The sequence below is a fragment of the Emydura macquarii genome, unplaced genomic scaffold, assembly GCF_026122565.2.
Source record: "Emydura macquarii macquarii isolate MOO-44397 ecotype Brisbane River unplaced genomic scaffold, CSIRO-AGI_Emac_v2 contig_1551, whole genome shotgun sequence".
NCBI classification, from domain to species: domain Eukaryota; kingdom Metazoa; phylum Chordata; order Testudines; family Chelidae; genus Emydura; species Emydura macquarii.
Genome location: NW_027131688.1, coordinates 12,959,721 through 12,975,497, shown reverse-complemented (window position 1 = coordinate 12,975,497; position 15,777 = coordinate 12,959,721). Strand labels below are relative to the sequence as shown.

General features: G+C 45.2%; 1 protein-coding gene across 3 annotated transcripts in view; it reads right to left on the bottom strand.

Moving 5' to 3' along the window:
• The window catches only part of PPM1A (protein phosphatase, Mg2+/Mn2+ dependent 1A), a 74,624-nt gene that overhangs the window by 39,256 nt on the left and 19,591 nt on the right, over positions 1 to 15,777 (bottom strand). For 2 of the 3 annotated variants that reach the window (XM_067554897.1, XM_067554896.1), the window contains exon 1: positions 6,379 to 6,738. The exons of the other annotated variant lie outside the window; for it this stretch is intronic. The gene's annotated coding sequence lies outside the window, so the exon portion shown is untranslated. Of the gene's footprint in view, positions 1 to 6,378; positions 6,739 to 15,777 lie in introns of those variants that run through there. 3 annotated transcript variants of the gene reach the window in all.

The following is a 15,777-nucleotide window of genomic DNA, read 5'->3' as shown; positions in this document are numbered from 1 at the left end:
TGCTTTCAGATAGTTTTCTGATCCATTAACTGCTTTGATTATTTTTATATATAAATGTTTACAGTAATTATCCCACAACAGGGACTAGTTCATTTGGCCCAGTGGTAGTGCAATAAAGAACACTGCCTAGCTGAACAATGGCATTTTCCGTTGAGTGACAATGTTGACAGGACTCCCCTTTGGTTTCTGACCAGTCCCAAGTATTAACATCTGAAGTGGAACCTTCAGGAAAGCGGTAGTGAGATAAAAACAGGGAAAAGTGGACTCACGGAGAGGCCCACTACCCACAATACTTGAAAAAAACTGGTAAAGTACTTAACTTAAATATTGCTATTTGGGGCTTATTTTTTAAGACTCAAGCTTACATACACTCCCACAGGTGAGCTGCAGTTACTTTCATAACAAAGCCTAAGGATTTTCCATTCATAACCTTACTTTTTAACTTATTACTCCAAATATGTGGACAAAGAGCGTACTGTTTTGCTAGGACATACTGTTATGGCTCTGAAGAAGTCATCAATGAGCCACAGGATCTTGGGAAAGCTTCACTGGCAAACTTCTGAGATGTAATAATCTTGAAATTTAGTTGGTTTTTTTTTTTTTTTGGTCAAGTTACATTCTCTTTTTAAAGGCAACCTGCAGAAGGAAAATGATTGGGTATATGCCCTTTTTGGCTTCTTTATGGCATCTAAAGAAGGCTTTCATTATATTCTTTCTACTTGTTTTTACATTAGAAATTCAGGGCATGTCTAACCTTGAAGACAACACAAGAACTAGGAGTGAAAGTTCAGCAATTGAGAGCTGAAAACTGTTTAAGTGCAATGACTAATCTTTTGGAAAAGTAATATTTTTGTTAAAGATACCAGACCCCTGTTCTCTTCAATTAATGTGTGACAGTAATATATATCCCAAAATCTCTGACACCCACAATCCAGCTGGCAAAACTAGGGAAGAATGCACGGTTCCTGATATTTCTGAAATAAAAATACAAGCTTTAAAAAAAAAAAAAAAAAAAAAAAATATTTCAGGCCTTCTCTATAAATCAGAAAAACTATCCCAAAAATCCTTTTAAAAACTTTTGAAGATCACCTTTAAATTTGGTTTGTGGCTTTTGGTTCTTTTACACATCTTTAGACTTTATATTAACTAAATTTAAAATACTGAAATAAAAAAATTCTAACTCTTTCTCCATAGCCTCAAGAGTAACACCATTCTAATAACAGTGTTGTGCACTCTACAAGCTATACACTGGTCCAGCAGTGAAAAGGCAGACATAAGAGCCCACATTTGCAGCTTGTGCCCAGAACAGTAAGCTCTACAAGAATTAAAAATGTACAAAAATGTAGTTATGAACTTCTCCTTGCACATATTTCAGAGCTCACTTACTTTTGACTCCTGTTAGCAATATACAGCCAATTCAGCTACCGGAACATGAGATAGTTTCTTTTCTGTCTCATAAGTATACAGATATATTAACTAATCTCTATTAAATATTATTATTCATGAGCCAACTTGACCTCAGATTCCAGATTGAATTTGCAGAATCAACAATTTTTTAAAAAGCCATCTTTCCTTTCTAACACAGAAGTCACTGAGACACAAACATGGAAGCATATGTTATCTTCTAGGTCCATGTCTATACTGACGGCGGCAAGTTTGCCGCTGCCAGATTGATCTTTCTGGATCGATTGAGCGGTCAGTGTAGACCCACTCAATCGATCAGGAAATCGATGCTGGTAAACCACCCCCTCAAGTGGTGTAGCGCTGCGTCGATGGCACAGCGCAGTGTAGACAGTGCGCAGAAGGGAAGCAAAGCAGTCGACGTGAGTTACGCAAGCTACTCTGCGTAGTTTGCGTAACTCCTGTCGACTGCCGCTGAATCTCCAGGTAAGTGTAGACCAGGGCTAGGTCTCAATGTAGTAAAGCACTTAAATACATAATTAACTTTGTGAATGTGACTAATTCAATAGAAGTCAACAGGATTTCTCACATGATTAAAGTTAAGCACATGCTTATATGCTTTGCTGGACAGAAGCAATACTTGCTTATCAGAATGTAACAGCACTTTACATTTGAATTTCCTGGGTTTTATAACTAAAACTACACTATTTTAACAGTTAGCTTAAAAATCATTTTTAGAACTCAAGACCCCCCCCTTACCTATATTGTTAACACCTTTAAGTTAAACTGAAAATTAAGAGTCAAATTTACTTTTCACTCTATTTGAATAATTTTGGCATTTCTCTAAACTCCAACACTGAAACTAGACTCGTCAATGTTCCTTTTGACCTGGTCTACGCTTACCTGGAGATTCGGCGGCAGTCAACGGGAGTTACACAAACTACACAGAGTAGCTTGCGTAACTCATGTCGACTGCTCTGCTTCTCTTCTGTGCACTGTCTACACTGCGCTGTGCCGACAGGAACAGCATTCCCGTCTACGCAGCGCTACACTACTTGAGGGGTGGTTTACCAGCGTCGACTTCCTGATCGACTGAGTGGGTCTACACTGAACGCTCAATCAATTCAGAAAGATCGATCTGGTGGCAGCGAATTTGCCGCCGTCAGTATAGACATGGCCTTTGTTTATACTAAGATCTTATTAAATTTCATTTTCAGATCTTCTTTCATTAGAAAAACCCTGCAATGTTTCTTGTAAACACATGGGAATACTTATTTGATTAAAAACTCTTTCATTAGAATTATTATTTTCTCATCTTTCAAGAAAATATTTCTACTGTCTTTGTTCAAATTTGACTCTAAGTTTAGTTTTGGTAAAAGCTTATTTTTACAAAACCTGAGTTTCCCTTTAATACTACTAGAAGGAACTTATAAAGTGCTTTTCCACTGAAGATTTCAACAACTAATTTAAATGCCCGCTAAAAACTATTATTGACTTAACCAAAAAACAGAGAGAAAAAGTCCTTTTTAGTAAAGATCTGATAAAACACTAAAACATGTTAGAATAACAGGTTTCTATACATCAGCGAACTGTAAAAAACAATAGATAAGGGACTTGATAAAATAAATGTTAAGTAAGTTATAAATATCTGCTGAAACAAGGATGTACATTGCCAGTTTACTGGATGAGAAATTTTGGAATTATTTTTTGGACTGAATACTACTTGAGGCAGAGACTCTTTCAACTGAGCACCACAGCTGTCCAATAATACAAAATTGTTAAAGACCCTCAATTAGGACACATAGCACTTCTGACCCTTACCCTCATTTCTGAACATTTGTTACAAATACTGTATATTCAGTTGCAAAAAAACTATACTTCCCAAGATGTTAGAAGGCACATAACTTTTATCTAATTATTTTATGACATCTCTCCACTTCTCCATGTCTTACTTATTTAATAGTTGCACACACCTTTGTTTTGCCCAATTCTTATACAATTTTTGCTGAGCTGATAAACCCCAAATATCTTATGTCATATTAGAATAGGCCTAATTCTGACATTTAAGATACTGCAAAATGATTAATCATTGTTATTATAGTTACATAAAAAGTTTATATTTAAGTCAACTTTGGGAAGCAGATGCAAATAATCTGAATTCCACTAAAATGGCAAAATGAAATAAGATCTCCTTTATTGACAGCTGCAGTCTACAACATACAAATTGCATAAGTTTACAAATTAAACTGCGCCCAACTGAAATCTTTAAGAAGTATTTTGGAGCCAGTTTTTAAAAGGCTGATCTCGGCAAGAACATTACTCAGTTTAACTTTGTTTAAACTATACTCTAGCTAAGAAAGAACCGGCTTGATTTCACAGAAAAAAATGCTTTATATAGTATATTACTGTAAAGGCATTTGCAAACTATCAAGCGAATGCCTGTTTAGACATGTTAACTTCAACCAATCCCTTGATATCTCCATTCTCCCTCTTGAGTTTTTCACTGAAACATCTTTACAAACCTCCTCATAGAAAGCTCAGTAACTACTTAAGTTTTCCATATATTCACTTTTTTTAAAAAGCACTGAATAATGACAGTCAAGAGCTAAAATTTACCAGACAATCTTTTCACGGGACTAACCTATTAGTAAGACTTAGGTCTTGTCTACACTGGAAAGGGTTTGCCAGTATAGCAATATGCCAGAAGTATCTTATACCAGCAAAAGAGTTCCCCAACAAAACAACAAAATAAGCTATACTAGCAAAAGGACTTTTTGTGTGGCCAGTCTAACTGCATCCACACTAGGACTTTTGCCAGCACAACTGTGCTGGCTAGGGATATGATTTTTTCCCATATTCCGCTAACTATGCCAACAAAACTGAGTGCAGACTAGGCCTTGGATACAAGAGGGGAGGTGAGAGAAGACCCCACAGAGTAAGTGAAATTCAGGGGCAAAACCAAAATGCTTTTCTTCTTTATGGATGCTGACAGGCAGAAGCGGATACTAAATATGAAGCTCCTACACCACCACCCCCAAGCTGCTGAAAGGGAGCAGGAGCTGAAAGAAGGGTCTCTGCTTTTATACATCTCCACTTAAACCCCATTTTCTCACTCCTCTTTCCTCTGAATCTCTCTCCAGTTCTTGCCTCTGCTGCTGTTCCTAGTTTTCCCAGGCAGGAGGAATAGTGTGAAACTGACAAAGAGCTGTGTGAAACTGACACAATTCTTGATAGTTGCTTCCCAGGGTTCTAACAGCAGTGAAACTTGTTAGGGCTAGTCTGCACTTGAATCTTATAGCGGCACAGCTATATCGGTACTCCTGTGCCAGTGTAAGAGCATTTGTGCAGCCGCATTTTGTCAACAGGAGAGCCCTCCCACTGACATAATTTTACCACCCAACAAACGGCGGTGGCTATGTCGTGGGAGTGTCTTCCACCAACATAGCGCTGTCCACACTAGTTCTTATGTCAGCAAAATTTATGGGTTTTTTCCACATCCCTAGCAACAAAAGTTTTGTCGTGTTAAGTGTTAGTGTAGGCAAGGTCTCAATCAGTTTCACATTACTAGCATTTGGCAAAGCCTGGAGCAGCAGCCGCAGAGGCACTGGAACAATTTGTCTGAAGACCTAAAAAATACGGCACTGGTTCACATTTGGAAGGTCCTCTCTTCTCTCAGTCGTAAGATCTAAAATCTTATTTTTAAATGAAAGTTTAAATTCTGAAAACATTGGTGACTAAGGTCCCACACAAGCCAAGGAAATTTTTCCCCTCACCACTGGTAAATGGGGTGTGGAACTTCAAGCCTTACTGCCTTCAATGTCTTTCCTTTCAAGATAGGCATCTGCTTCAAAGAATAACTCCTTTGTATGAAATACTGAGCCCTAACCGTAATGTTATCACAACAGTGATTCTCAACAAGCAACAGGCTTTCTAACTTGACAAAGGCCACATCAACCCTAAAACGAGTCCCTCATACGCAGGACAGCAAAGTTGAGGGGCTCTTATTGTTCACCAGAATGTATGTCAAAGAAATGCTAATCAAACCAGTTCTTTCAAAACTATTAATTTGCAGCACATCCTAAAAACATCTCTGGCTAATACATTTTATGTTAGTTGCAGGAAAAAAAATAAATTCTCAGCCCACATCTCTGACATTTTAAAAAACAAAAACCAGCCAAGATTACCAAGTACATCAATGGGGAATAGTTTTAAAAGGGGCCTATCCCTCCCACCCACTCTTAACATGGGAAAGGTGACAGCCCATGCTTCATCTATGTAACCTTTGTTTTGGTTCTCAAAATTGTTTAAAGACCCTAATATCTAATTCAAATTTGAAATGTGTTTCAATGATTCGTCTAGGAAGGCGAGCCCAGAGGAGGCGGCTGCTTTAAAAATTAAATCACTATCTGGGAGCGACCCTTGGTGGGGTGGGGTGCTTTATAAATAGATTTGTTTCTTAATCGTGCCGTGCCCCAAGTGCTTTGGCGGCAGCGGCGGCGGGGGGGTTGTTTATGAGCATTATTAATGGACCTCGGCTAGCTAGGAGAGCTGCTGGGTTATTACCTGCAGCAGGCCTGTGCCGCTCTCCCCCTTGGGGGAGCGGAAGGGGGGCTGTCACCCTGCTCTTCCCCACCCCGCAATGTGGCGCTGCAGCGCTGGGAACAAGCCCCTGGTCACCTTCAGCCCCTTGAGGGCAGCATCCCAGGCAGGGGAGTCGGGCCAGACTGGCTCACAGAGGCCGCTCCACCACCCCCCACTGCCGGGGATGGCGCCTCCGCCGGGGGAGGTCACACTCCCCTCCCGCCCCTCTCCGTAACTCCGCGCGGGCCGCCCCCGCTTGTTTACAGGCCCCGGGGCCCAGGCGGCGGCGGCGCGGCCCTTGCCTCAGCGCCCTAGCGTACTCCACCCCGCCGCCTCCCGCTCGGCCCGCCCGGCCCGCCTCCCCACTCGAGCCCCGCTCTGCGCAGCACCACTTACCCCGCGGCAGCGGCCAACGGCACCGGCTCTCCGGGGAGCGGAGCGGAGGGGCAGGGCCGCGCTCTGCGCTCCGAGGGGGCCGGGACAGGCGGGGATCCGCGGCGGTGCTGGGCTGGGCTGGGCAGGGCAGGGCAGGGGGGCCGGCGGCGGGCGGGCCGGCGGCCTCGCCTCAGTTCATTCACAGGCGGCTGCGGAGAGCGGCTCTCTGGCCAGGGGGAACCAAGCGCTCATCCCCCCCCCTCGCCTCTTCCTCCTCCGTCCTGCTGCCCCCACCCCGCTCGCTCGCTCGCTCGCGCTGCCGCCCGCCGACTCGCGCGCAGCCCTACACAGACCCCGCTCCGCTCCCCCGAGCGGCACACGCGCGCGCTCCCGAGCCGCCGCCGCCGCTGCTCTCCCCTGTAGTCCCCGCCCACCCCGCTGTGTGCGGCGCGCGCTCCCTCCCTGCCTTCCCCTCGCCAACGGGCGCGAGCGAGCGAGCGAGCGCGCGCTCCCTGTCTCTGTGGTAAAGCCTGGGCCCGGATAGCTGCGACTACGGCTTGTGCAGCCGTCTCCGGCGCAGCGTGCGGAGGAGCCCGGATGTTGGGTTGAGAGTGGAGCGATTCGAGAACGGCGAGGCGCTGGGGGAGGGGAGAGTAGGCTGCTGGGCCATTACATCACCTCCCCGCTCCTCTAGTGCGCATGCGCTGGGTCCAGGTTCTTCTGGCGGGGAGGCTGGTGTGGTGTGGTGGTCGTGTGTGAGAGAGACGCTGCGCGTGGGGGATGGGCGGCAACCGTCCTCCTCCTCCTCCCACTCATTGGGCGGGGGAGGCTGAGAGACAGCGGTGCTGTCGTGTGTGGGGCTCCCAGCCAGGACACAGAGCCCCTCCAGACCCCCACATGCTCTCATTGGCATGCGGGGAGGGGGGAGATAAGGTGCAGGGCCCAGCCATAGCCCAGTGCATGGGGGAGGTGCGCTCAGCAGCTCCTGCTCCCCAAACACACGCGCGCGCACACACACACACACACACACACACACACACGCTGCCCCTGAGGGGTTCAGTGACCTGCAGGGCCCAAGCATACTGTTTTCGGGCCCAGTACAAACTTGTCACGGGCCCCCTCCCACACGCCTACCACAACCCCTCGTCCCATACAGACAATCTCATGAGCCATGAACAAATTCTGAAATGGGGGTTGCAGCCAGGGCCTCTGGGCCTTGGTAAAGTGTACCCCTCCCCCACCAAGGGGGGGGCCCTAGTGACCTGTGCAGCTGTGTGGTGTAGACAGGACGGGATCTAACCAGCTCAGACTGATGTCTCCAAGACACTGACCTGCTTTGAGGACATGGCTGGGGACTGAGTGTAACATGCATGGGGAAACCCTTTCCCATTTCCCCGAGGGGAAAAGACGAGAGACTACTACACAGCAAAATATGTACACCCTGCTCAATAAGCACCTTGCCTCCTCCCTCAGGGAAGGTACTCTGTAACATACACACAACATTATACATGCACCATGCCCAGTGACACCTCCGCATACACACACCACTGCCCATAACAACCCCCGTACACAAGAACACCACTCCCAGTAACACCTCCACATACACACACCACTCCCAGTAACAACTCTCTCTGATAAGGTATACAATCCCCACACTGGGCAATACAAGCTAATACGGGGTTAACAAGCTAATATGGGCTCAGGTGGCCCTACCCCAGGCACCACGTGAGAGATGTCAGAATTGGAGGGAGCTTAAAAGGGAGAAATCCAGTTTGTGGCAGACTAGTGAGGAGAGTAGGTCCTGAGTTCATCCAGTTGTACTTCGTCTCTGACCATGACCCCACAATTGAGGACTCCTACATGAAGATTTTCAATATCAAAGGAACCCTGACACAGATAGATTTCCTGGGCATGGCAGGGCAGGAGAATTTGGGGTCCTGCAGTAGCAGAACGTGTGCACAGGCGAAGGTTCCCGCTCATCTGTGCTAGCAATGACCACAGTGGCTTTCATGAGATCAACAAGTTCCACACCCAGATCCTGCAGATCAAAGACCATGATGAGTTTCCCATGATCCTCATGAGCAACCAGGCCGACCTAGACTTACAGCAGCAGGTGTCCAAGGAGGAGGTGTTAGTTTTCGCCTAAGGCATGGCCAGGGGATTACTGGGGAGTGGTGTGTGGGCAGCATGTGCAGTTTCCTCCAAGTCCCCAACTAGATCACAGGCTGAGGACTTTCAGGGCTGGGGTGGGTCTAGAGGGGGAGCATTTCTCAGGGGAGAATAGAGAGGTGTAATGGGGCTAGGACTTTGACAGGTCAGCACCTAGCTCCTATATTCCCAACAATGAGACTTGGGGGCCCCCACACTACCCAGACAGTTTATTACCATTTTTTAATCAGCTCAAGCCTTAGAAATTTTCCAAAGCTTCTTGAATAAAAGGAATGATCGTCTATGCTCATGTTTTCAAAATGCATATTTATGCATATCTGTAGAAAGGTTGGTCCCAAAACCACACACACACTTCTCCAAAGTAAGGCCCCAAATCAACACACATAATTCTTCAGCTCCATTCCTGTCGTGCACACACAATACTTTGCGGAATCTATTTTAACTCTTTGAATTATGTATCATCATGATGAATGTTTAGATTTGAATTAGTATTATTTACAGCTTCTAGTTGTATTTTTTTTTAAATGTGACAGCAAATGTTAAGCTGAACAAAAGTATGGTTTAGCTTTTTCAGTGCTGCCCTAGATTTAAGCTGCAGGAATGCCTGTGTACAGTTTTGCTGTTGTCATTTTCTATTTATATGTTTTTATCAGCAAATGGGATAGAGTCAAATAACCAAAGTACGTTCTTAAAGGGTAACTTTGAGTTTGTCAGGCCTATTTTATTGGCGTTGGCAACAGCAGTTTACCAGAAACTCAAGGACCAAATCTAATTTCAATAAAATGGAGCCGAGTGTAAATACACTCTTCTTTACTACTTATTTGTAGGCGGAAGAGACTACAACTCCCAGCACACAATTCTCTATTGAGGCCCAGAGCAAGATGAGGTGTTGATTACGGGGACTTAGAGTCTTTGGAGGCAGAACCTCAACATTAACAGGGCAGCCACAGGCAGCATGTTAGAACTTCCGCCACACTATATGTCATATGACAAAAGTGAATTCGGAAAGAGTCATGTTCCTTGGCACTGAACAAGAAAAAAGAAAAATATCCGTAAAGTGACTATATCTGTCCGTCTCTCTGCTTCATTGTAAAGCTTCTGTTTTTTAGAGCCTCTTCCCTAGTCCTACTCCTGCCTAGCTTCCTGCTAAAATTTTAAAGGAAATGTCTTCTATAACTTTATTATTTAACAAATGCTAGATCTAGACACTTTGTCAGCTTCACCATTGTTCCACAATTAATTATCTACTAGCAATTAGGTGAGTTATGTCCAGTTGATTCACTTGGATTGTCAGGTTGCAAAGGTGTAAAATCATGTTTGTTAGTTTTAGGACAGTTCTCAACAAGACTATTTCCCTTTGCTAAGAGTGTGTTTCAATACCATTGAATGTAAGGGGACTGTTGGCCCCTTATTGAAACTTAGTGGGTCATCTTAGTGGGCCATCTCTCAGTACCAAAGGACAGGGGAAGGGTCGATAAGAAATCAGGACCCTGAGACGGACAGCCCCCAGGGCCAGTGGGGAGATGCCAAGGCTCCAGGTCAGCCTGATTGACAGGGCAGACAGCCAAAGGGGGTTCCTGTCCTCCGTCCAGGCTGGAGCTGCCTGAAGAGAGCGGGCCGAGCTGAGAGCACCCTACAACACAGTCGCCAGTGGCAGAGAGGCCAGAAAAGAAACCCAGAGAGTCAAACTGAGTAGCACCACAGCCACACTGGAGCAGAGCGGAGCTGGAGCTGGGAGCCGGGACTGGAGCTTTCTGGAGCCAGTGCGATGAGCAACTGGGGAAAGCGAGGAGGACCCTGGGCAGAGGGCCCAGTGCAGGAAGACACCACCAGCAAAGTGGCCCTGCAGGCCAGACTTGGAGGAGGGATCGTGAGTCCGATGGGGGAGGCGAAGCTGGGAAGAAGGGACTTGCCACCTAGAGCCTGGGGGCATGGGGCCACCACCAGAGCAAGTGTCGGACTATTTGCATTCCTGCAGCGCAGCCAGGGCCTGGGCAGAAGGCCTGCAACATGTGAGAAACAGACTGTGAATGTCCCTTACACCCCAGAGATGCTGTGTGTGATTTCCCTGGGCCCACTGGACAGTGTTAAGTGTTTTCCTTTAATCTTTCTCAATTTTTCCTTTTTTTTTATTGATTACTGTTTAATAAATTGTATTGCTTTGAACTGTATGCATCAATCAGTGGGTCAGAGAAACATCCAATGTGGAGAGAGTACCCTGGAGTGGGGACACCCTAGCCCATGTCCTAAGTGACCATGATAAGATGGGGGTCGAGCCCCTGAAGGATCCTGGACCCAGTCTTGTCTGGGTTATAGGGACTCCGCCATACAGGAGAGTGGAAGATGGTGGTGGGAGGGTCTTCAAGGTCAGGCAGGTCTCTGGGTAAAGAGAACGGGAACGAGGACTCAGATTCTTTTGCTAACCAGTTCCACCGGGGTAGTGTGTAAGTCAGGAAAGTTCCCCATAATAGCGGGACCATTCCCCCACTTACATTAGTATCATATGGCAATTCAACTGGGTTTTGGAACCAGCATAAGATTCCATTTCTTTCCTCTGTAATGACTACCTTGATCAGTATTAATCAGGTAGAATCTCTGTGTGTTGGTGGTTTCCAATATTTTTTCTCATCCAGTTTTAGCTAGATTTGATGTCCTGGTTAAAGTACGGGTAAATTTGGGGCTGCATTCCAATTGTTAAAGAAGAAAGCCTGAGATCTCTTAAATCTGGCTTCACGTTACATAAGGAGGGCCAAATTTACCTATAACATTGGCATCATTTTGATTTGTTGATCCAAAAGTAATTAAGTTGGATTTGCTCCAGTGACTACAGGTCAGCAAATCAAATAAAGGGTCTCTAACGGATTGGGGTCATCCCTCGGTTTCTGTCTCAGAGGGATGCTACGCCTCTTTGTAATCTGCAGTATGTAAAGCCCCTGGAGACAAAGGCAGGGGAAGCTTACATCAGTCTAGGGCCCTTCAGGCAGGGCAGGACAGCCAACAGTTAGGGGACTGGTCGGTAACCAGGCAATCCCTCCAGGAGTCTGAGCCCAAGCCATTGGGTAAGGTGGGGCAGCAAACAGTCTATAGCCCAGGCCAGGCCCTGAGGCAGGGGTTTGAGCACCTCTGTAGTCTTGGCTCAGGAACCACCCCAGGAGGGAGCACCAGCACAGTTTAGGCACTCAGGCAAGGGGGGACAAGGCAGCTGCCACCCCAGGGGTTGAGGTCAGCAACAGGGAAGGGGGTAGAGGACCCAACCCAACCCTACTCCACCAGGTCTCAACCCAGGGCCCTCACAGTGGCGGAGTGCTTCCGCCAAAATGCACCAACTGGTATTTGGGAGGAAACCCAGCCAAACTGCGGTCAGCCACCCCTGGGCTGCTTCTCCCTCCGCTTTGCAGTCTATTCATGGTGGAGGGTTGTCCTCCGTCTCCCCTGGGTACTCGGCAAGCGGTAGTCCTGGTAATTCCTCAAAGGTCAGGCAGTTGGGCCAGTTGGTGTCCATTCCGGCCCCTCTTGCAGTGGGCAAGGGATGTCCTCCTGCTCCAGCGGCTCTCCCCTGACTGAGCTACAGGGCCTGGCTTTTATATTTCCTCTTCCTGTCCTGCCCCTGCGCTTCTGGTGGCTGAGTTGTGCTGTGCCCACCAGATCGTGTGGGTCGGTCCCTCAGTGTCAGCCTCTGAGGGAGGCCACTCTGCTTCGTTACAGGTCTTTTTGTTGTAGATTTCTCTTAGTTATCTGTACTGGTCCCTTCTCCAATCTGCCAGTAGTGGATGATGGGAACTGGAAGTAATATGCTTGAAATGACGCCATATCCCAAAAGGTTAGAATTAAAAGCTGACAAACGCTGGCCTACAATCAGTGACTATTCGGTCTGGATGCCAAAATGAGACAAGATGTATTTTAACTTCCCTGTGAGCTCTTGGTTCTAATAAGAACAGAAAATATATATTTTTACAAGAATAATAATTAATGGCTAATAGTTAAGTATGTTACTTTCTTTAGACAGACCTAGTGCTCTTCTTTTCTAAGGCCTAATGGGTAAGGCTTTGGGCACAAGAGGTTTTTGGAGTGTATCTTTCTGGTCATTCTGCAATATTTGCATGACGCCTTATGCTGGGCCTTCACACTGCAATTTGGACTCTTGTCACTTGGTGAGGCCAAAGTGTCCTTTATGTAGCCTTTTCAATATGTCATCTTTGTGGAACTACAATATAATTTATCTATGGTAATCAGTCCTCCAGCTTTGGAAAGTTCCCCTGTCATTGCATGGAAGTCACAGACTGATGTGAGACTTACTGATAAGTAATTGCGCTATGTTACTTGGAATGCATTTTGCAGTTGTGTATCATCACTGGTGATCACTTTAACCAGTTCTGATTTCCATGATGAGAGTGGCAGGCCACTAAAAATGGCACCCAGGTGTGCTTCTAGATCATCTCAAGCTTCTAAAAATCATGAGTGATTAACAGGGTTCTTGGTAAGATGTCAACCACCAGTAGGAATTGCCCAGGTGCATACTCTGCTGGAGATTTAAATCTCATCATACGCATGAGTAATCACTTGGCATTTCAGGGGCATCATGTCTAAAACATTTTTATTAATGGTACACATGACTTGTGGTGTCATGATCTTGACTTTACTAAGACCCTGCAAATATCTTGTGAAGCATTCATGCCCATAAGATTGCAAAATATTCTCTATATAGGGGAATATCTAGTCTTGGAATTTAAAAGCCATCTGGAACAAAATGCTACATGCTTCCAGTCATCAGTGTAATTTCAGTAGCATCCTGGCAAGCTCATATCTGCAGGCATCTGCTGAAACAGCTGTACACTTGGAAACGTTATAAAATGCCAGTAGTGAAGATGTGGTCCATAGATTGTTTAGATTGTCAAAAGTGCATGCCTGTGCTTTAGCCACACCCAAACTGATTCTCTTTTAAGCATTTCATAAAGAGCTTGGCTTTTTGAGGAAAGTTTGAGTATGCATTTTCTCCATTTTTGAAATGTACCAACTTTGTTAAAAAAACAGTATCAGCAAGACAAATTGTAAGAAGCATTACACACATCCTCACATTCTGGCCACACTGGGTCAAGCTCTATGTTTTACTAGTCTTTTTTAAAAAACAATAAATTGTTTTTCTACAAAATGCAGAGTGGTAGTGACTTTTTTTTTTTTTTTGAATAGCAGTCACTAGCTTAAGACTCTAAGTCTGACAAATTATGCACAAATTCAGTAGGAGGTTCAGAAAGCAATTTCCCTGTTTCATCTTTAGTTGTGAATGAGAGAAGGTAATCATCAATTATAAGTTTGAATTTCTCTAGTGAAAATTTTCTGATGGAAGTAAGCAACAGCTCAGGAAAAAATCAAGAAAATAAAAATGTAGTAAGCATCCCATTTCAAAAGGCTGGAAAACCCCTTTATTTTGAAGACTTGTACCAGCAGAGGGTTTATGCTAGAATGGTGGTAGTGGTGGTGGGTTGTTTGATTTGGTTTTATTTGTCCCATTATTTTTATATGTAGGTTTTTCAGTTATTAGTAACCATTACTTATCATGTTTATCACTTACATTCATATATGCAAATGAGAAGCAGTACAAGTATGGTAAGAACGTCTTGGATGTTCTTCATTCACCCAGTACTGCTTTTGATAGGGGATGTTTGTATAAAGTTACAGAGAATCACACTTCAGGTTTGGTATTTGCTAACTCTGGACCCCATTTTCCAAAGTCACAATTATTAGCTGGTATTTGGCAACAGTTCAGGAATATCAGATTCAAAAGTTAGGTAGTGATAACAAAACTAGAACATAATATTCCTTTATTGAAAATTAAGCTAATGCTTGCTAAAGATGCTGGATTGATAGCCCCGGAAACTGAAGTCCTACAAAAGGTACAGAAGGGACAAGCTTCCTTAGACTGCTCTGCCAGTGAGCTTTTACTGTGTTCTGGAGGGGCCACTTTTAGGATGTCTTCACTGTAGTGTTAGCTTGGGCTAGCCTAGCATGAGTGGAGCATTCCCACTGCAAAGCCCTACTTGTGCCAGACCCATGTGGCTGTGTTCACGATGGTGTTGAACTAGCCAGGCTGGATTTCTAGCAGGATGACCCACAGTTCTTAGTAGTACATTGAATTGGGCCATTCTACGAATTCATTCACGGTGTGTTGTGGGAGAACCTGTCTGTCCTTCCTGGGCTACTGTGGAAGTGCTCTTATGGGTCTTTTGAATGTCACACCACAGCTTTACCACATGGCTGGTGTCAGCTTTTGGCCAACTGGCAGCATGGGAGAGGAATTTATTGGAAGGCATCCATGTTCCACTTCATTGGAGAACATAGCAGGCAGAATCCAATTAAAAACAGAAAAAAAACCCACATGCTTTTGAATATGCCACCTATCTCACAGAAGGAGCAAGGAAAGAGAGTACTTTCCCCCCTCTATATTATCTTTTCTAATAATGGTACAAGCTAATAGTGACCAAAAATCATTGTCACTGGACAGCTATCTAGCGCGGCCACTCTGAAATAAATTGTCAGTCTCCATCCTTTTCCTAGACAAGAGCCCATCACACACAAAAAAATCCCACCACAACGGCTCCTTTATTGGTAGACATCAAATGCTCCACAGATTGAACTATCTGCCCCCCAGGCCCACAAAGAGGAAGTCTTCAACGTTGGGTTTGCCCACCTAGCCCAGGTGTTGCACTTTAACGTCCTCCCAGCCACACAGAGAAACCTCTGCTCTGGGCTTGAGAGTGCTTTAAGCCTGGGCTAGCAGGCATGGCTGAGGGTATAGGCTTGAACTTCAGGTATAGGTTTCGCTTCAGCCTAAGCTGGCAACCCACCAACTTTGCTGTGTGAATGCAGGCTAATCAAGCTGGGGTGCTCTTAGTCCTCCCATCCTATCCCACAATTCCACCTGGGCTGTACTTTCCTGTCTAACTTCTCCCTTATTCTTCACTGTATTTTAAACCTACCTTTGCCTGCTCAATTTCTGCTGCGCTTCTATAGCATTTGAAAACAACACTATTCAACAGTTTAGGTGGATTTAGAAGCTCTGTACTAAAGAGGATGGGATAAACTCAGTGTACAATGCTACTTTTTTAACCTGCTGTCTTTCTGCTTCTCTTTCAGGTACAAAAGGATGTATACTATTTTCCAGGATTGTCAGAATGCTGAACTCTCACTGATGAGCATTTGTAATGCTTGGCTGTACTAGGATGACTGGATGTCCTGATTTTATAGGGACAGTCC